This window comes from Peromyscus maniculatus, chromosome 1 (genome assembly GCF_049852395.1).
Source record: "Peromyscus maniculatus bairdii isolate BWxNUB_F1_BW_parent chromosome 1, HU_Pman_BW_mat_3.1, whole genome shotgun sequence".
Lineage (NCBI taxonomy): Eukaryota > Metazoa > Chordata > Mammalia > Rodentia > Cricetidae > Peromyscus > Peromyscus maniculatus.
Window position 1 is genome coordinate 186,963,085 of NC_134852.1, and position 21,371 is coordinate 186,984,455.

General features: G+C 43.4%; 1 pseudogene; it reads left to right on the forward strand.

The window, feature by feature from the left end:
• Positions 1–4,327: 4,327 nt before the first annotated feature.
• On the forward strand, positions 4,328–5,449 carry LOC143271205 (heterogeneous nuclear ribonucleoprotein A1-like; annotated as a pseudogene).
• Positions 5,450–21,371: the final 15,922 nt, after the last annotated feature.

Below are 21,371 nucleotides of genomic sequence, written 5' to 3' on the forward strand. Positions count from 1 at the left end.
GAGTATCTCAACTGCCTCACCTACCTGCAGACCTCCGAGCAGACTGGGAACCTGTACCAATTACCTTGCTGGGATGGACAGAGGGCAAGGATTGGAGGCATTTCTTGTTACTTCAAAGGCCCACCAAACAAATACTTAAGGGCACGGGAGTCATTGGAATGAAGACAGTGAATATAATCATGGGAATTCACGTTCTCCTCACTTCTGATAATCTCAGCTGCGTTTAAATATTACAATTCTCAACAAGACCACATGCCTACTGTGGATTATGCTCATGGCTAATAAAAAAAAACTGATTGGCTGATAGCTGGGCAGGAAGAGATTAAGCAGGAGAGCCAGACTAAGAGAATTCTGGGACCATTTGAGTTATTTGTAAGTGGCTATGTATACCACCTGTCAAATGATGATGACTTCCTGGGTGACTTTAACTGAGCAGCTGTGTCAGCTAGAGGAGAATACACAGCTTTGAAATTGGCTGATAATAATTTCAGAATATAGTTTCAACTTTTTAACCCCAAATATTCTGTATTTTAATAATAATACACTTATCAGTTTGCCTGTGACTCAAATAAACACTTCCTGTATTAGTTGATTGAGGTCCAAGAAGAAATATTTGATGAACAATGACAATTTTTGCAATGTCATTTGAAGGAAATGACTTTACATTATGTACTTTAAAGTTCTTCAAGTGTCAAATTCTGTACTGGGCACTAAGTGTACAAAGAGGCTATGAACTGTAACCCCCAAATAAGACAAATGTTTCTATATTGAAATTTTGGGGGGGGGGTCTGGTAAGGCAGTCAGCACTGGTGACCTGAGTCCAACCTCTGCAAGCCATAAAAATATGGAAGGAACTGAAGGAGAGAACCAACTCCTTCCATCAAATTGTCCTCTGGCCTCCATACATGGACCATGGTGCATGCACACACACACACATGTATAGGAACATACACAATAATAGTGATAATAATAATTAGTGATTTTTAAATTTATTTGCAGAGTCAGCAAGATGTCTCAGTGAGTCCCAGGCACTTGCTGTCATGTCTGATGACCTGAATTCAATGCCCAGAATTTATAGAGTGGAAAGAGAGAACTGACTCCCACAAGTTGTCATCCGACTTCCACATGCATGCCATAATGTACCCAGACAGACAGAAACACACACACACACACACACACACACACACACACACACACACACACACAAATAAGTAAATGAATGTAAAAAAAAAATGAATTTTCAGCCAAAGCCAAGGACAATTGCTATAATCACAAAAATATTTATATATAATGAATTTTAGTTACTCCCCCCCCCATTATTCTTTCTCATGCCCCCTTCCTCTCCATCTGAAATCCTTCTTCCCTACGAGGTCCCCTCTGATTTCCATGCCTTATGTTTGTGTGTGTGGCCCCTGAGGTTTACTAGAGTCACTTGCCTGAACTTGGGTTATCTGCTAGAGAATGGGACCTTACCAATGACAACACCACTGAAGAAAACGACTTCCTCTCCTCCAACAATCATTAACCGCCAGAGTCCCTCGAGGAGGAGTGGGACCGTCTAAGCTCCCCCCTTTCCTATGATGAACTGCTGTGCAGGTCTTATGCAGGCCACCACAGCTGCAGGGAGGTCATGAGTGCAATCTCCATGTCACGTCCAGAAGAACGCTTTTACAGCACACCTCCCCATCCTTTTCCTCTGCCCCTCTTCCATGATATCGCCCAAGCCTTTGATGAGTGGTGGAGATGCCCCAGTTAGAGGCAAGCACTACACTATCCCCTCTTCTTGGCACTGCAGTCCTGTGTCTCTGCATTGACGGTTGCCTGTATTGATACAATAAGAAACTTCTCTGAAGAAGATTGACAGCAGTACTAATCAGTGGGTATAAACGTGAGTATTTGGAAGGCAGTTTGACAGCATAACCATTTAGCAAGGTGATAGTAGCAGCCTTCCCACTCCACCCCAACCAGAACCTGTAACTCTTGACCAAGTTTACAGTACCAGGCATGAATTCTCTCCTGTGAACTGGGCATCAAATCCAAAATGAAAGAAGTCGGTTGCCCCCATAAGTTTTATGCCGCTACTGCAGCAGTGGGCACACTTTGCCTGGCATGTTGGTGGTGGCTCACAGCTTGAATAAGACTGTCGATGACCGTGTTCTTCAAGCAATCTGCTTAGCACCTTGGAGCACTGTGAAAACCACCCGGTAGGAGAAGCTTGTAACTGAGTTCCAGTGGGATTTCTGTGTCCTGTAACTTCAGTATATGGTGTCTTTCGGCAATAGGGTCTTATCACCTGGCAACCGAGAGCAATGGCAATAGCTCTACTGTTTGGGGGCCTCTGGAGCCCCCTAAGTCATATTCTACATCTGACACTGGGATTTCTGTCTATAAACTATGGCTCCTTGGAGGAGTGTTACTTACTCACTCATGCAGGGTATCTCCATTCAGACTACTTTTAAATTATGTTTTTAATAAACATATAATAATAGGTGTACACATGGCTTTTCACACATTCTTAGGGTTAGTTATCTGTCCCCCACACCCTCCTCCATCCTCCTCTCCCATGGCCCCCCACACTTAAACCTTTCTACCCCCAGCAATCTTCCTTTCCACGTTCATGTCATCTGTCTCACATGGGATCTTTTTAAACCACCGTCTCCCAGCGATGGTCCAAGGAAGACGCTAAAAATGTCATTTTGTTTTAGGTTGATGAAATTTATAAGACTTAATTAGGCTGACTATACTCATGCAAATGCCAAGAAGAGTGTGAAGTTTTTTGTACAGGCTTAAGAAAGCCTACTGAGGGGCTGGAGAGGTGGCTCAGTGGTTAAAAGCACTTGCTGCTCTTGCGTGAGACCTGATTTCAGTTCCCAGCACACACTTGGAGACTCATAACTGGCTACAACCCCAGTTATAACACCCTCTTCTGGCCCCTGTGGGTACCAGGCATGGTGCACATAAAAACACGCAAACATCCATATACATAAAATAAAAACAAATAAGATGAAGAAGAGAAAAAAAAGCCTAGTGGAGTTAAATTGCCTATGATCCTGCAGTTGATGGGCAGGCAGTCAGGCCAAGTCTCACATAGATTTCACTATGGCGTAGGGCAAGCATTACAAAATACCCAATAAATTGCTTACTCCAGTCTTGATAGGAATTATTCATTGAAAGGTTTCTAAAAGATTAGTAATACAGTGATTCTTTCAATATGAATGAGAAGTATTTTTAAGCATATCGATCCATCAAAAGCATTTACTTCTGTAGAAGCCACTGTTGCCTTTAACCCACATGTATATTAGCTATATCCAGGATGTATGTTGTGTGCTAGAATGTCAGTGGACCCATAGTAACTAATCTGTTAGGCCTCAGTCAGCTGTGCAGTGAAAGCAGTTCTTGACTCAACAAAATTTCACATTTATTTGTACGAGCGACAAACAAAATTCCTTGGAAAGTGATGCCATCTAGTGGTAAAAGTAGGCAGCAGCAGCGTTCCTGCAACAGATAAGGTGTGTATAGTTCTTCACTCTGTAAAGGGAGCGAATTGCTGGATACTAGGGAGATACATGCTGTCACCTCCTGCTCTGGTCACCACAGAGCCACACTTACATATCTTCCCTGTCACAATGAACTACATCCCTTAAATCATGAGTCAAAATAAATGTCTCCTCCCTTGAAGAGCGAGCAAAAAAAGAAAAAAGAAAAAGAAAACTGGGGGCCGGACAAAATGCTGAACCATGCTACAAATGTGGGTGAACCTTGAAAATACTATACTAATGAGAAAAGCCAGACACAGAGGTTATATGGGACATGAGTCCACTTACAAGCGATGTCTAGAATAAGTAAATGCATGGAGACAGACGGAGGCTTGTCAGGGGCTCAGAGTGGGGATTAAACACTCACAAATATGACCCTTTCTTCTGATGAAAATATCTAGTACTAGACCCTCCTCTACAGTGTTCTAGCTACTGTTCTATCTTACATCCTAAGTGTTAGAAAAAAAAAGTTAAGGTGTAAAAGCCAGTTTCTCTCCTTAAAAATTGAACTTCAGTGGCAGAGTCCTATGTCTAGATAACAATAGCAAAAGGCAGGATGTGATCCGGGCACAGGGACAGAAAAGACCACTTCTCTGGGCAACTGGAGCAAGACATTGGCACTTCTCAGTGTGGGTCCAGGCAGAGCGCTGCGCAGAGAAACATCTGGAGAAGGTGGATTCTGATCTGGCGCAGGAGGGAATCACCATTCCTCCCAGAACATCAGCTCAAGCTCAGAAGCCCCACACATCCCTGAGCTTTCTCCTTTCTGCCTGTGGACGCGGTAAGGAAGCATGGCGGAAGGCTCTCATCTCCCTGCCATCGTGTCTAAGTCAGAGTCTCCCAAGGAGGGGGAACAGCTGCCGAGCTCTTCATGGGGTGGGGGGGGGGTGCTGACCTCCGAAAGGATTGGTGAGAATCTGAGGAGCCGTTTTGAGCAATGGGGAACACTGACTGTGGTAATGAGAAATCCAAACACCAAGGGATGCAGGGGCTTTGGGTTTGTTATGTATGCCATTGTGAAGAAGTAGATGCAGCTATGAGTACAAGGCACACAGGGTGGATGGAGGAGTTGAGGGACGGAACAGAGCTTTGTCAAGAGAAGATTCTTAAAGGCAAGGTGCCTACTTAACTGTGAAAGGTTTTTAGGTGGTGGCATTAGAGAAGACACTGAAGAATATCACCTACAATATTATTCTAAACAGTGTAAGAAAACTGAAGTGAGTGAAATCATGACTGACAGAGTGGGGGAAAGAAGGGCTTTGCATTTGTCACCTTTGACAACCACGACTCTGTGGATAAGTTCAGAAATACCGTACTGTGAATGACCACAGCTGTGAAATGAAACAAGCCCCATGGAAGCAAAAGATGGCTAGTGCTTCATCCAGCCAAAGAGGTCCTAATGTTTCCAGAAACTTTGGTGGTGGTCCCAGAGGTGATTTTGGTGGCGATGACATTTTTGGTTGAGGAGGAAACCTCAGTGGTGATGGTGGCTTTGATGGCAGCCATGGTGGTGGTGGATAGAGGGCAGCAGTGAAGATGGCCATAATGGATATGGTAACAATGGTGGTTATGGAGGAGACAACCTCGGTTATTCTAGAGGGGCTATGGAAGCAGTGAGCAGGGTCTGGGAAAGCAGGAGAGAGGCTATGGCAAGAGTGGCAACCATTACAGCTATGACAATGGAGGAGGTGAAGACTTTGGGTGGTAGGAATGGAGGCAGTTTTGGAGGTGGTGGAAGCTCCAATGATTACAGTTACAAGAATTAGTCTTCAAACTTTGGACCAACGAAGGGAGGAAACTGTGGGGGCAGAAGCTCTGGTCCTTATGATGGTAAAGGAAAGTATTTTGTGTAACTACAAAACCAAGGTGGCTGGGATGGTTCTAGCAGCAGCAGTGGTTCTGGCAGTGGCTGATGGTTCTAATTCCTGCCAGGAAAGAAAGCTCAGAGGGAAATGAGAGCCAGAGAAGTCACAGGGAAGCTACAGGTTACACATGATTTGTGATCTCACCATGCACAGGTGGCAGGGACTAGCTACTCACTACAAAGAAGATATGCTTTTAGTCAATGTTCATGTGTATGAACAAACAAAAAAACCTGTAAGAGTGTGTTTGTGACTAATTAGATAGCAGAGTTTTTTAGGTTTTTGGGGTTTTTTTAGCATCTGTCCTGTGTAGTCGGAAGTTTCTCTGTGTCCCGCCCAGTAAGCAGCCGCCCAACCCCAAGTAAACATACAGAGGCTTATCTTAATTAAAACTGCTCAGCCATAAGCTCAGGCTTACTACTGACTAGCTCTTATACTTAAACTCAGCCCATTTTTGTTCATCTATATATTGCCACGTTTTTCGTGGCTTCACCTATGTGCCATTACAAGCTGCTCCCTGGATGGTGGGCTGGTGTCTCCTGACTCACCCTTCCTCTTTCCAGAATTCTCCTTGTCTGCTTATCCTACCTATACTTCCCACCCTGTTACTGGCCAATCAGTGTTTTATTAAACCGATGTACAAAAGCATTATCCCACAGCAGTTCTGTGCAAAGTATAACACACTCTGACAAAGTGTTTTAATGAAGACCTTTTTTCACCCATGCTGTCAACTGCTAAATGTAATAAACTTATCTTTATGCTGAATAAATGTATCTTTAAAAAAAAATTCAGAAGCCCACAGGAGCAGTGGTATGCATCTATGTTGATCTTCCAGCACAGAGATCCGGGTACCAATAGTCTGCTCCAACTTTGAGAACACATGACAAATATCTAGAAGAAAATCTCTTGGTTCTTGCTCCAACAGACAACTGGGGACAATCTGTGGAGTCCTTACATACAGTCTTCCAATGAGTAGAGGCTGAATGGGGCAAAAAGCAATAAAGTGTTGCAGGAGAGAAACCAGGCAATTATTACATCAACCATGATATCAGAGTCAATGTCACCACAATAAGATAGGTTGGTAGTTTATACCCTTGAGACAGTATAAGAATGATGTTCTGTCTTTGAGATTTCCCTCCTCCAAACCCATAACCCATCCTAATCATGAAGTAGCAGACAATCCCAGTTGAGGGATATGCTAAATACTTCTCAAATATTTCCCTAAATTTTCTCAGTCTTTGACAACCAGAAAACTCTGTGAACCTGTCATAGCCAAACAGCATCTAAGAAGAAATGATGACTAGGCACAATATGACAGGAATCCTGAAATATAAAAAGGAGATTAGGTGAAAGTGTAGAAATCTGAATAAAGTATGGACCCAGGCAGAATATATTGATAATGGTTTATTAATTGTGACAAACATGCGACCATAATAGAAGATAGTAATCAGGGAGACAGTGTCAGGCATGTGAGCACTGTACCACCTTCACCCTTGTTCCTAAATATTCGTGACTGTTATAAAAATAAGTATATTTAATGTATACTAACATAAAGCATAAATTATTTCATCTCACACATTTGGAGAAATGTAATTAACATAAGTAATATGCAGCCTTATCACACCAAGCATCCTCAGTAGGATGACATCATCTTTATAGCCTGTGTGGCAGTCCCCGACACCCTTCCATGATGCCTCTGAAGGACAGGATGACTTGGAAGTCCAAAGTCATAAAGTCCTGGAAGTCCTAAAGGTCATCCAACTTCGGGGTGATTACCTGAAATGTTTCTGTAGGGCAGATTATGCAGTCCCCAAGCAGATGCCACAGACCTATAGGCCCACAGTAGGGTATTTGTGTTAACGCTGGGCAAGAATGCCATGGTGGGCCATCCCATGGCATCTCAAATACAGCGTTTGTCTGCAGGTTGCTTACCTGACTGTTGCCTGCCTTGGTAGCATGTTCTATCATGGCAGATACCAGTATGTCCTGGCTTTGTCTGTGGAGATTTGGTACATCTTCCCACTTGCTGAAAAGGTCAAAGCCTTCTCTATGGATCCATCTGCATGTGTAGCTGTCGTCCCTGAGTCTGCGGTCACCACAGCTGCTCCTGTGGACTCAGCCAAAGCTGAGGGCAAGGTACAGTCAGAGGAATCAGAAGAGGACATGGAATTCACTCTTTGATTAATCTCTCCAAATCAACCACTCAGCCAGATCTATTTGGGAAACATGGAAAGAAAGGTCTACTTCTCTTTAAAAAAAAAAAAAAAAAAAAAAAAAGATGACAGGAGAACTGGAGAGATGGCTCAGTGGCTCGGAACACAAGCTGCTCCTGGGGACCCGATGCCCACTTCTAGACTCCAAAAGCATCTGCATTCATAAGCACAAACCCACACACAGGCACACCCATAGACACATAACTTTTAAAATAAAAATAAATCTTAAAAAATAAATGAAATAACAAATATTTGTGTATCCAAAACTGATTTCACTTCTCAATGTTTTTTGCAGTTTTAGGAATTGAACCAAGGGCTTGTTGCATGCTAAGCCAAACACTACCATTTAGCTAAATAACCAGCCGTCTTTTTACTTTTCTCTTTGAGACAGGGTCTTATTACATTGCCCAAGCTGGCCTTGATCTCACTGGGTAGCACAGGCCTGCCTTGAGCTTGCAATCTTCCTCCCTCAACTTCAAGAACAACAGGGTTCCAGGACAGCACCACCAGGGAGCTTAATTGTCAACATTTGTAGCCACCTTCCATTCACCTTCTAAAATATTCTCTTCCTCTCTCATTGTAATGTCTTGTTTACAATTCCACATTTTTTTAAATTTCTAATGAGTGTGTGTGCTTGCAATCAGTCTGTGGCTTCAAAATTGTGTATTTTCCATGAATACCTGTAAATGTAAGTAAACAGGGGAAAAATACATTGAATTAACCCTAGAGCTTACCTCAGGAAGGAAAGAGACTAGGAAAGAAAGGCCAGGATAAGCAGAAAGCAGAATTCTCTTGTGGCATGTTACTGTTACCACAAGATGGTTGTGTGGCTTTTATGACTTTAAATTTGGAGAACATGAAGAAATGCTGTTTTGATCACATCATCTTTCTGCTCAGAAAAAGAAAACATAGTTGGTATTCCTCACCACCAACCCTACAATACTCTGCAGCCCGCACCTCTTCATTAAACATTTATCAATGTCAGAATCTTTGGCATGCTGACCCTTAGTGTTCCTTCCTGCCCATTAATCCAGTGGCTCTCATCCTAGACCACACATTAGAATCACTTAGTGAGATTGTTAAATGCTGAACACTTGGCCCCTTTCCTAGTAAACTCATTGGAACCTCTTGGAGATGGGGCAAGGAAATTGTTTCCTATGCTCATTAGCAACTATATCATAGACCAAACGTTTAGGCAGACTTAACTTGTCACATGATGGAAGGCATCTGAATGGCCTTAGCTTCCTGAGAAAAGTGAGTATGCTGTTCTGTGAGAAATCTACTGAATATCAAACAGAAAATGGGGACTGTACCCAGGCAACGCCTCCAGTGAAGGGACTGAGTTGCATTCAGTTGAGTTATTGGCTAAGGGGGTCCCATGGGAATTCCCAAAAAACCCAGGCTGATGCTAACAAAGGTTTGCTCTCCACAAACTGACAGTGGGGCCCCATTGCCGAGGACAACATCCACACAATTCATTGAAGATGGAGAGGTTGAGCTGGTGCCTACATGGAGCCTTCATCCACATGTTCTAGACTCTTTGGTGCAGGAAAGTACCTTGCAGGCTATTGAAAGAGAAACCTGACCACCAACCCAGCCACAAAACCTTTAATCTACAATCTGTCCTGACTGAAAAGTATGCTAGGGAAGTCATGGTACAGAACTGTGGAAGTAGCCAACCAATGTATGATTTGACTTAAGGCCCATTCCAGTAGAGAGAACCCATGCCTGGCACTGTTTGTGTAACCAAGAACCAAAGACTAGATGGTCCAGAGACCTGGGACAAAACCAAACACTACTGCTCAAAAAAAAAAAAAAAAATCAATGAAATGATTCCTAATGATATTCTGCTATACTCATAGATCTGTGTCTTATCCAGTCGCTATCAGAGAGGATTCCTGATAGCAGATGGAAATAGATGGTAGCAGATGGAGACACATGCAAAGACCCACAGCCTGACATTATATGTAGAGAGTCTAAGCTAAAGGTCTCTATCAAATCCTGTGAAAGAGGAGGCAGAAAGATTGTAAGATCCAGAGGAGATGGAGGATACAGGGAGAACATGGCCCTCTGAATCAATTAAGCAAGGTCCATGTGAGCTCACAGAGACTGAAGCAGCAAACAGGAGACTACATGGGTCTGCCCCAGGTCCTCTGTGTATATTTTATAGCGATTATATTAGTATTTTTATGGAACTCCTGACTATGAGGACAAGTGGGTGTCTGACCCTTGTGCCTGCTCTTGGGACTCTTCTCCGGCTGTTAGGTTGCTATAGCCAACTTCAATATGACAGTTTTGTTTCATTCTATCATATTTTATTTTGCTGTGTTTGGTTGTTATCTCTTAGAAGCCTGTTCTTTTTTAATAAAAGACAGAAAGGAAGTGGATCTGGAGGAGAGGGGAGGTGGGTGGGAACTTGGAGTAGAGAGTAGAGAGGGGGGAAACTATAATCAGGAGAGATAGATAGATAGATAGATAGATAGATAGATAGATAGATAGATAGATAGATAGATAGACAGATATATATTTTTGGTGCCTGTCCTGGATCTCGCTCTGTAGACCAGGCTGGCCTTGAACCCACAGAGATCCACTTGGCTCTGCCTCCCAAGTGCTGGGACTAAAGGTGTGCGCCACCACTGCCTGGCAATCAGGATATATTGTATGAGAAAATAAGCTATTTTCAATAAAAGAAAAAAATTAAAAATAAACACCTTCAAGCCTCCTTCTTTCTTCCTCCCTCCCTCCCTCCTTCCCTCTCTCCCTTTTAACTTTCTTTTTTGGTATATTTGAAGTAAGATCTCACTGTAGTCCTACGGCCTAGAACTCTATGTAAACCAGGCTAGATTTAAAATTTTAGATTTTTTTTCAGTTCTTTTTACATAATATTTGTATTGGTTATTTGGGAATTTCACATCATAAACCCCAATCACTCACTTCCCAGTCCTCCCAGGCCTGCTCCCCCACCCTTGTGACCACACACACACACCGGAAGAAGAGGAAGAGGAAGAGGAAGAGGAAGAGGAAGAGGAAGAGGAAGGAGAAGGAGAAGGAGAAGGAGAAGGAGAAGGAGAAGGAGAAGATACTCTCACTGGAGCATGGTCAAACTCCTGGTGGCCAGTTCTTAAAGAAAACTGAGTCCTTCCCCCACCCACACCTCCACCAGAAGCCATCATTTGTGGAGAGCTACACTTCAACATCTTCATCACAATTTTTTCAAAGGTCTCTTCGAAGAATTTCTACCTAGGCTGTTACTTTTTTTGTTTGGGGGCATGGGGTGAGGGTAGGATTGTCACAGAAGCCTTCTATGTCCCTCTTTCTCAACTGTGAGTCTGCAGTCATAAATATCATGTCAAACGTAGTTTCCTTGCCCTGTACAGTAAGTGAGTGCCCTGTACAGATCGTGGACTTCAACGTGGTTTCTGGAGACAGCATGCACCACTGACATCCACACGGTCTCTGGCAACAGCACTTGCCACAGAACTCAGCATTGGTCTGTGGTGGCAGTACAGACCACGGACATCAGCATGGCCTCAGGTGGTAACCTAGGCCATTCACATCAACACGACCCCAAGTGGCAGCAAGTCCCATGGATATCAACTTAGCTTCAGGCAGCAGCACCATGGTAACACGGGCCATAGATGCCAACATAACTACCACTGCAGTAGTACCACAGACGCAGACATTGCTCTCAGTGGCAGCATGGCCCACAGACATCAACATGGCCCCAGATGGATACAAAGGTCACTCACACCAGCACGGCCCCTGGTGGCAGCACAGCCCACGGACATCAGCACAGCCTCAGGCTCAGATCTCCAACATCCGAATGGCCTTCTGTGGTAACTCGGGCCACAGATATCAATACTCCCCTGACTATTAAGACCAAGGACATCCATATGAACCTCAGGCTTCAACATGGCCTGAGACAGCAGACCACAGATACCAAAGTGGCCTCCAGGGGCAGCATGAACCATAGAGGTTTTTCCAGTAGGTGCCATCCAGAAAATGAACTGTTCTTCATCTCGGACATCCTATCGTTGTTTAGAATCAGGGTGATCATGTGGCTGGGCAGTGTGTGTGTGTGTGTGTGTGTGTGTGTGTGTGTGTGTGTGTGTGTGTATGAGAGTGTGTGTGTGTATGTGTGTATGGGTATATGTGGGGGGGTATATGTGTGTGTATGGGTATATGTGTGTGTGTGGGAGTGTGTGTGGGGGGCGGTGTATGGGTGTGTGTATGGGTGTGTGTATGAGAGTGTGTGTGTATGGGTATGTGTGTATGAATATATGTGTGCATATGGGTATATGTGTGTGTATGGGTGTGGGGGGGGGAGTGTGTGTGTGTGTATGGGTATGTGTGTGTATGGGAGTGTGTGTGTGTATGTGTGTGTTTGTATGTGTGTGTGTATGGGTATGTGTGTATGGGTGTATGTATGTGTATGGGTATGTGTGTGTGTATGTGTGTGTGTATGGGTGTGTGTGTGTGCTGAGTCTGTGTAAGCTCCAGGATGCTACACACCATCCTATCGGCTCTACTCAGCAGGAACACGTTCCCTGTCGATTCTCTCATACCTGTCAATGCCTTCGAGTCTCTGGCTCTGCCTCTCTCCACCACGCTCACACCACTCCATTCCTCCATTTCCCCACTATTGAAAACTCGTTTCCTCTCCACTGAACATCTGTTAGTCCATCATAGTGGCATTAGAAACTGCTGTGTGTGACATAGTATATGTGATTGCCCAGACATCTTTAAATGTCAATATTCATTTCAAAGAGTCGCTGGTCTGGTTCAAAGCCTCCGGTTTCTGAAGCATCATAAATACTGGACCGTTGCTGAGCCTCATGGCGGATATCCTCCTGTTGCCCAGAATGAGGACGATGTTGTGGCCAGGTAGGGCATCCAGGGTCAGGTTCTGGGTGAGCTCCTGGCTGCCACACACCTCCCGCCCTTGCTGACTGCTGCCCTGAGCCTCACTGGGCTGGATCTTTGTGCTTGTAGCCTGCAGGCAGCCTTGCTGCTCTGTACTCTCTGTCGCCCAGCAGGGGAAGCAGCACAGGCCTCAGCCATGGTGGCTCCATGACGGGAACTGGCTGGTGGGACCAGGGTCATCCCTATTTAGTAATGACCAGTCTCTGCGGGAGCTCTAGGCCTCGGCACATCTCACCATGGCTCCTCTGGCACAAGCTTTGTCCTTGCAGCCTGCTGGCCAAGGTTTGGTGTTGAAGGATATAGGTTCATCATTTCCCACTGCTCAGCTCTGTTCAGCCATCTTTCTTTCCGGTTTTGTGAGTCCACTTTTTGAAAGCATCTTCCCATAAGACTTGCCTCTTTTTTCCCCCTTAGTTGTTCCAGAGCTATGGCAGGCCCTGCAGACTCCTGTTCCTCCACCACGTCACCCTTCAGAGACCCCCTTTGCCTCCACCACGTCAGGCTCCTTGGAGCGCCTCTGCAGCCCCTGCCATCTTTGATTCCTCCTCTTTATTTTTCCTATATGGCCCCAGTGTGTGTGTGTGTGTGTGTGTGTGTGTGTGTGTGTGTGTGTGTGTGTGTGTGTGTGTAGGGGGAGGTTGGTCCCTTCAATCTGGAAATGAATTATAATGTCATAAAGCAAATGACCTTAGGGGGAAATTTTTAGCAATTACCTAGTAAAAGCTAAGGACAATGGGTTTGTTTGATTTTAGTTTTGTTCATTGGTTGGTTGGTTGGTTGGTTGGTGTTTTGTTTTGTTTTGTTTTGTTTTGTTTTGTTTTGTTTTGTTTTGATGTGTCTGGGTATTTTGCCTGCATGTACATCTGTGCACACCACATGTGTTCCTTGTGCCTGAGAGGCCAGAAGAGGGCATCCAATTTCCAGAAACTAGAGTTACAGATGGTTGTAGTTACCATGTAGGTAACTGGGATTTGGACTGGGGTCCTCTGGAAGAGCAAGCCAGTGTCTTAACTGTTGAACTATCTCTTCAAACCCCTGTTGTATTCATTTATTTATGACTTATCCTAGTATGGTTCACGTCTTTTCAAGGTAACATGGTTTCAGGATATATACACTGTGTATTAGAACTTTGTGAAGATCATCTAGATATCTAAATGAACACGTGGCATTCAGTCACCTGGGGATTTTGACATCCCAGAGCCTGAAAATTTAAGAACACCTGCCCTCTCTTATATACACAACTTAGTTTTTTTAAATAAGTAATGCTTTTTAAAATTAATTTGATGACTCAATTGTGGGAAAAATGTAAAGATTTCTTGAGATCATTGAAAGGGTTCCGGGTTGCCAGCTTTGGGAACTAAACACAGAGTCTGGCTTCTAACAGGCAGTTATAAATACTTGCTGAGGTTAGCACCCCTTTCATAGACTGGAGATGAACAGACATCTCAGCACCTGTCATGAGACCTTTAGAAACACGTTTTGTAGTTCTTAGAAAGCTGAAGATTTGTCACAGATTTTTGTTTTTCTATTGGTAGAGAAAATCTGGGGACCCCCTAAGTGAGAAAGGACTACATGTTTCAAGACACGCCCACTGTGTTCCCACAACCTCAAATAACCATAAGAAAACAGCACCTCTGTCGTTTAGCACAGCAGTCTATTTGCGAGAAAAGAGATGAGAACATTTCTTTGCAAATTGTCCTTCAAGTTTTTAATGTGCCTGAAGGGTGCTTCAGTAATGCAAAGTGTAGATTCTGCTGTCTCTAGAGATGGCGGCTACAATAGGGCAGGCTGACCTAGGGAGGCTGTCTTCTGTCACTTCGGTGCTTGAAGGAAAACGGCTCACCTGAGAAGAACTCTAGAGACACTTGAGCAGAGTAACTACCCACCACGCACTCCTTCTCCCCTGCAAAGTAAACGCAGAACATTGCCTTCCTAGCACCACAGGAGACATGAGAAAAAAATGTAGGGAAACCAAAAAAGCACACCACAAAATCACTTTCTATAAAATGAAGGGGAAGCAATTCGCCTGTGTTGTGTCAAGAGGCACTAGTCTGCATCCAACAGCTGTGGCTGATTGGCAATGACATAGTGCAGTCATCTGAACACAGAAATCAAGTGGGGTTCGGTGGTATAGTTCATAGTGAGTCATCAATAGAAACTGCTTCTCTATATCTAGATATAAACAGCTACAGAAACAAGAAGCATTTTGTAGATATGGTTAAAGATTTGGGGGATAAGCTAGGTAGTGGTGGCCCACACCTTTAATCCCAGCACTCAGGAGGCAAAGGCAGGCAGATCTCTGGGTTTGAGGCCAGTTTGGTCTACAGAGAAAGTTCCAGGAAAGGCTCCAAAGCTACACAGAGAAACCCTGTCTCGAAAGTAAAACAAAACAAAAAGATTTGGGGGGTGGATGCTGGGGAACTCAGAGCCTCTTGCAAACTAAGAGTCTAAATTCTACCACTGTGCTATCCCTGTAGCACCCTAGATATGACTTTTAATTCTCTAATAATGTAAATTTAAAGGAGCATTTGCAAGATAATGTTTAAGGAACATCCATGGAAGCTTTTAAAAATGCTTTCTGGGGCACAGTATTCCTAGAGATGAAGACCTAGTAAGGTTGATATTTTGCACGAATTTGGAGGTTCTACTAGAACATGCAAGTCTAAACTACATTTCACTCACTGTTACCAGCCTTATTCCCTTGAACAAAAGTTATTTGACACAGAATGAGTGCTCACTTTCGCTGTGGTGTTGTGCTAAATCACTGGGAACACAAAATTCTATTTAAAAATACAAACTAGGGCTGGTGAGACAGCTCAGGGAATAAGGGTGTTTGCTGCCAAGCCTGGCAATCTCAGTTTGCTCTCTAGATGGACATGGTGAATGGAGCTGTCCTCTGAGTTCCATACGTGTGCTGTGGTGCTGCTGCATGCACATCTGCTCACATATAAATAAATAAGTGTAAGTTTTAACTACCTTCAACCTACATCATTCCTAGAGATAAAAAATACTGAGCAGGAATAAAAACAATTTCTTTTAAAGCTATTTTTGAAAGATCATGATGAATTTAGGAGACAAACTTCATAACACAAACTGTATTCTGGGCAAAGTGATAAATCATTTTAAAAATTAATCAGGGGGGCCATAGAGATGTCTTAGTAGTTAAGAGTATGTAATGCTCTTCTAAAGGACCAGAGTATGGTTCCCAGCATCTGTCAGTCACTCAAAACTGCCTGTAACTCCAGATCCTTTGGATCTGACACCTCTGGCCTCCATGGGTACCCATGCTCTTAAGCATGCATGCACACGCGCGCGCACGCGCACACACACACACACACACACACACACACACACATACTTTAATATATACAGTATAAAGTAAAAATTAATTAGAAGGATATTGAGATGGATATAATTGAAATATGTTGTCTTAGACCTGGACCAGGAGGTTGTTCTTCAGTACTAAGGTTCTAAGAGAGAGGATCAGGGGATTAGAAGATGAGAAGTTTCGGGTCGGGAGGCCCTGCATAAGCTATGTCTTATGCCAAGCAAGCTTATTAAGAAGTACAGTATTTTATATACTATTTCTAGGGAGAAATGGGATGACTTCAGCAGGAACTGCCATACAATGGGACCAAATCAACACTGCATACATGTACAACAAATAAATGAATGATTAGAGCCAAGCCTGGTGGTGTGTACCTGTTATCCCTGTACTTGAGGAGTTACAGACAAAAGGATCCAGAGTTCACTGTCTTCATTAGCTACGGAGCAAGTCTGCGGCCCACCTGGACTATGGTAAACAGCCTTCTATTTTAAGTTAATTAATCCTTTAAAGGAGTTTTAATTGCTGAAGCCAAAAGTCACACCCCTGTCTCCACCTCCTGAGTATTAGGACAACAGGCAGGCAGCCATGTCTGCCGGCATTTATGTATATGCTGGAGATCTGAACTGGGGTTCTCATGTTTTCATGGTAAGCCCTTTATCGATTGAGCCATCTTCCCAGCCTCGCCTTCAATTCTTCAAAGACAATTTGGTGTAGGTCTTTAAAGTGATGCAAATATTTCCTCCTGGATGAAACAGGACATGTTAACTTAATCCAACAGCAATTTAGTCAGTAAGTTCGTTGTTTGCTTGTTTTTATTATAAAAAGCTTATGAAGTCTCGTCTGTCACCACCATTTGGAAGGCGTCAGAAGTGTGATGAGAGAAAGAAGAGGGGTGGCCAGACGGAGGACGATTAATAGCAACTAAGGAGGGATGGGAGGAAGGACCTCGATCAACGACCCTGGAAGTGATCCTTGGGATGAAATGTCAACCTGGGCATGCAGACACTTCAATGTGATGACGGTATGAGAGTAGCCTACCATGTAGAGGTGACACCATGATCATGATGTCACCTTCTCAGTGAGGCTTTCCCATTGCATCTGGGATGTGCTGCCCCGTGTGCTACTCAAATGCGGGGAATTCCACCACACAATTTGCCATCTTGAGGGACTGCACTCTCGCTCACACGGTAAAAAGAAATTATGGAAGTGACATTTGCATATTTAAATATTGCCTCTGTGTACATCCCTTCTGGTGGATGGTAGAAAATCTTTAGAAATCTTAATTTTCTTTTAAAAATATTTATAAATTATACTTTATTTATTTGGGTGAGCAGGAGCCAGTGTGCCCCAACACATGAGTGGACGTCAAAGGAAAACTTACAGGATTTGATCCTCCTCTTCCATCATATGAATCCCAGAGACTGGTCATCAGCTTGGCAACAAGCTCTTTGCCCATTCAGTCATCTCACCTTCCCAAAGCCTTAATTTCTAGAAGGCTGTTTGAAGAATTCTGATTTTTTTTTTGTTTGTTTGTTTTGCTTTGCTTTTTGAGACAGGGTTTCTCTGTGTGGCTTTGGAGCCTTTCCTGGAACTCACTCTGTAGACCAGGCTGGCCTCGAACTCACAAAGATCCACCTGCTCCCTCCCAGAGTGCTGGGATTAAAGGTGTGTGCCACCACCGCCTGGCAAAGAGTTCTGATTTTTATTAGCATATATTAATTATGCAAAACAGTGGGTTTCATTATTACATTTTCATGTGTGTTTACAACTTATTTTTTTTTTATTTTTCTTTATTAAGAAATTTTCTACTCACTTCTCATGCTATCCACAAGCCCCCTTCTCCCTCCTCCCTCCTCCCACCCCCCAGCCCTCTTTCCCAAGCCACTCCACAACCCCACATCCCCCAAATCGAGGTCTCCCATGGGGAGTCAGCAGAGCCCAGCACACTGAGCCTAGGCAGGTCCAAGCCCCTTCCCACTGCACCAGGACTGTGCAAGGTGTCACACCACAGGCACCAGGTTCCAGAAGCCTGTCCATAGACCAGGGACAGATCCTGATCCCCCTGCCTGGGTGTCCCCCAAACAGTTCGAGCCAAACAACCATCTTCCGTATCCAGAGGGCTTAGTCCAGTCCCATGGGGGCTCCACAGCCACCAGTCCACAGTTCATGGACTTCCACTAGTGTGGCCGGTCATCTCTGCATGTCCTCCCATCATGATCTATAGAACTTATTTTGATCATATTTATACCTGACTGCTCTCTCTTGCCCCCTTCTCACACTTGCTGATCTGTTTTCTCTTCCAAACTAGTTCTCCCTCTCTTTTCGTGCCATTGGGTGGGGGTGAGCATGGAGGAGGAGTGACAGGCACATGGACAACGTAGCTGTGGCCACACCACTGGAAACAGCCTCTCCCTCTCCATCAATAACCATGAAGAGCCAATTGCCTAAAGTAGAAAGTAGGAAGGACAGCTAGTGAACCCCTTCTCCCTAGCAACCATCAACTGCCTGCAAATTCTCAGAGAGTGGTGTGGCCTTGTAAGCCCCTCCCCTATCCACAACTGATTGCTGAAGCACCTGGTATGGTGAAGATGTTAAGCAGGTAGTCATAGCTGCTGTGAGTCCAATGTGAAATGACTACGTCCTGTCGTGCCTGAAAGACAGCCTTCCAAAAGATAACTCCCTTTTCTAGGTCTCCTACATTTTTTTCCACTCGCTCTTCTGCGATGTTTTCTGTTCCCTTGGCCTTGGAGCGGGTGATACTGTCTGTCCTCCTGAGAGTCAAGCATTCAGTAGTCATTTATTCTCAGGACTTGGACCAGTCGTGAGTCCTGCAGTGACTACCTTCCACTGAATATAGATGCTCCTCTAACCAAAACTGACAGCAGCACTAGTCTATGGGCATAAATAATAAATATAACTATTTATATGGCAGTTTGACAAGCACATACTTTCCATTCAATGGAAAAGACATTAAAGGTCATTTCTGAACCAAGCTCACTTTCTCCATCCCGTGCTAGGTCAGAACGGGTAAGAGTTGAATGCTGATACCTTCCCTCACTGACATTCTTTACACAGTTGTTCAACTGTTATTTAAGAATTTGAACATTATAAAAACAGTGAAGAGTATGGTTTCCCCTTCTTTTACTTGATAGTTTTACTTTGGAAGAGAATGTTAACATGGTTTTGCAACTTACCTCTTAGTTATAAAAATCAACTTCTACGTTGAAATGTGAAACTCTTATTGTTTCCAAGGCATCTAGCAGGACTGAGCCATTAAACAAAAGCTCACACTAAAATACAAGTCACAGATAATTAATGATTAACACTTTAGAAGGATTTGTGGACAGTGATGGTGGACACCTTTAATCCCAGCACTTGGGAGGCAGAGGCAGGTGGATCTCTGTGAATTCGAGGCTAGCCTGATCTACAGAGCAAGTTCCAGGCCAGCCAGGGCTGCACAGAGAAACTCTGATTGGAAAAACAAAACACCTTAAAAACAAAACAAAAACAACAACAACAACAAAACACTATAGTATAATTAGTAAAACTATGTCTTCAAGTTTGCATGGCAACATATTTAGAAATTGTGTGGCATCCCAAAATTGTGCAAAGTTTGGCACTTTAAAAAGTCAGGACTTGGCTAAGAAGATGGCTCAATCCATAAAATATTTGTAACATAAGCATGAAACCCTGAATTCAAGTAACCATCACCCACATAAAAAGCTGGATGGGGACCTGGAGAGATGGCTCAGCAGTTAGGAGCACTGACTGCTCTTCCAGAGGATCCAGATTCAGTTCCCAGCACCTACACTGCAGCTCACAACTGTCTGTAACTCCAAGATCTGACACCCTCACACAGACATACATGCAGGCAAAACACCAATGCACATAAAGTAAAAATAAATTAAAAAAAAAAAAAGATGGACAGGGCACTGTGCCACTATAATCCCAGAGCTGGGGAGGCAGAGATAGGTGGATCCTTGAGACTTCTTGACTAGCCAAGCTAAGCTAATTAGGTAAATTCCAGACCAATAGGAGACCCTGTCTCATAAAGTAATGTGAGAACAATTGAGGAAGATGCCTAATGTCTATCTAACTCCCCACCCCCACCCCGCTTCTGTGCATGCACATCTGTGTACACATAACACACATATAAGTCTTGGAGACTGGCTGTGTAACTCAATGGTACAGCCACCGTTAATATACTTTAAGCCTCCTTCAAACCTTGGGAACGTGCACCCCCATCCCAATTTCAGATCTTGATGCCACATTCTTTTTTAAAAAGATTAATTTCTATATTTATGTAAGACCATATTATTATGATGTCTCTACTGATGATCATTAAAATGAAATTATCCTTAAAATGTTCTGAGCTCAAGCTTGACAATGCCTGTGGATCTTCACAGCTGGATTTGGCCAAAGCAATCCTCATGTTTATTTCATGAGCACAAAAGACTTCTGAACAGCTGAAGTCAAATGTGAAGTTCAGAACACAGGCTAAAGTACACAAAGAACTGTGCAATTACTTACACATCCCGGGCAGAGGATACAGAACCCAACTGGTGCAGACAACTAGCTCTTTGCTCTGCTGTTTTCAAAAACTGTGTGGGAGGGAGATGCAGATAATTGCCTCACTTCTCCATTTCCTTCTGCCTGTCTAAACATTGAGTCTGTAGTTACTTGGTGTCAGTGCTTGAAATGACAGTCAGGAAAATGAGTGCTCATTTTAGAATTTAGAATCCAACATAAATAGTAATTTAACCCCATAGGAGACTTTCTAAAAGTGCCCAACTTGAAATTCATGGTGGTGTTGACTAATTTCAGTCCATGCATACACTTTACAGAATTTAATACAAAAATACTCCCCAGTTTATAGTTAAATAATGTGGTATTTGAAAAACTATTCAGCTATTAAATTTAAAAACATGCACTTTGTCAGGCATGGTACACATTTAATCCCAGCCCTTGGGAGGCAGAGGCAAGCAGAACTCTGTAAGTTCAAGACCAGTATGTTCTACATAGCAAGCTCCATGACAGCAAGGGCTACATAGGGAGACTGTGTGTGTGTGTGTGTGTGTGTGTGTGTGTGTGTGTGTGTGTGTGTGATCTGTGTATGTATGTATTATGTATGTATGTATGTATGTATAAACACATATGCTCTGACTAAAATAGTTTTAGTATAACCTATACATCCTTCACTTAGAGGATTAATTTGTGAGATATACTATAAATATATATTCAGCCAAACACATGGACCATATAAATACTAGAAAAATACAGATAAATAAGCTTGAGTAACAATAGAAAGCAATTCTTTTATTCAAGTGTAGTGTTCCATGCTTGTAATATCAGCACTGGTGAGGCTGAGACACTAACATAGAGTGTGCAACCAGTCTGACTATACAGCAGAAAGAAATAAAAAAAAAAGCTTTTTTTAAATTTTATGATATAATTTAATTTTACATATTAGCCACGGATTCCCTTGTTCTCCCCCTCCCCCCCCCCCACC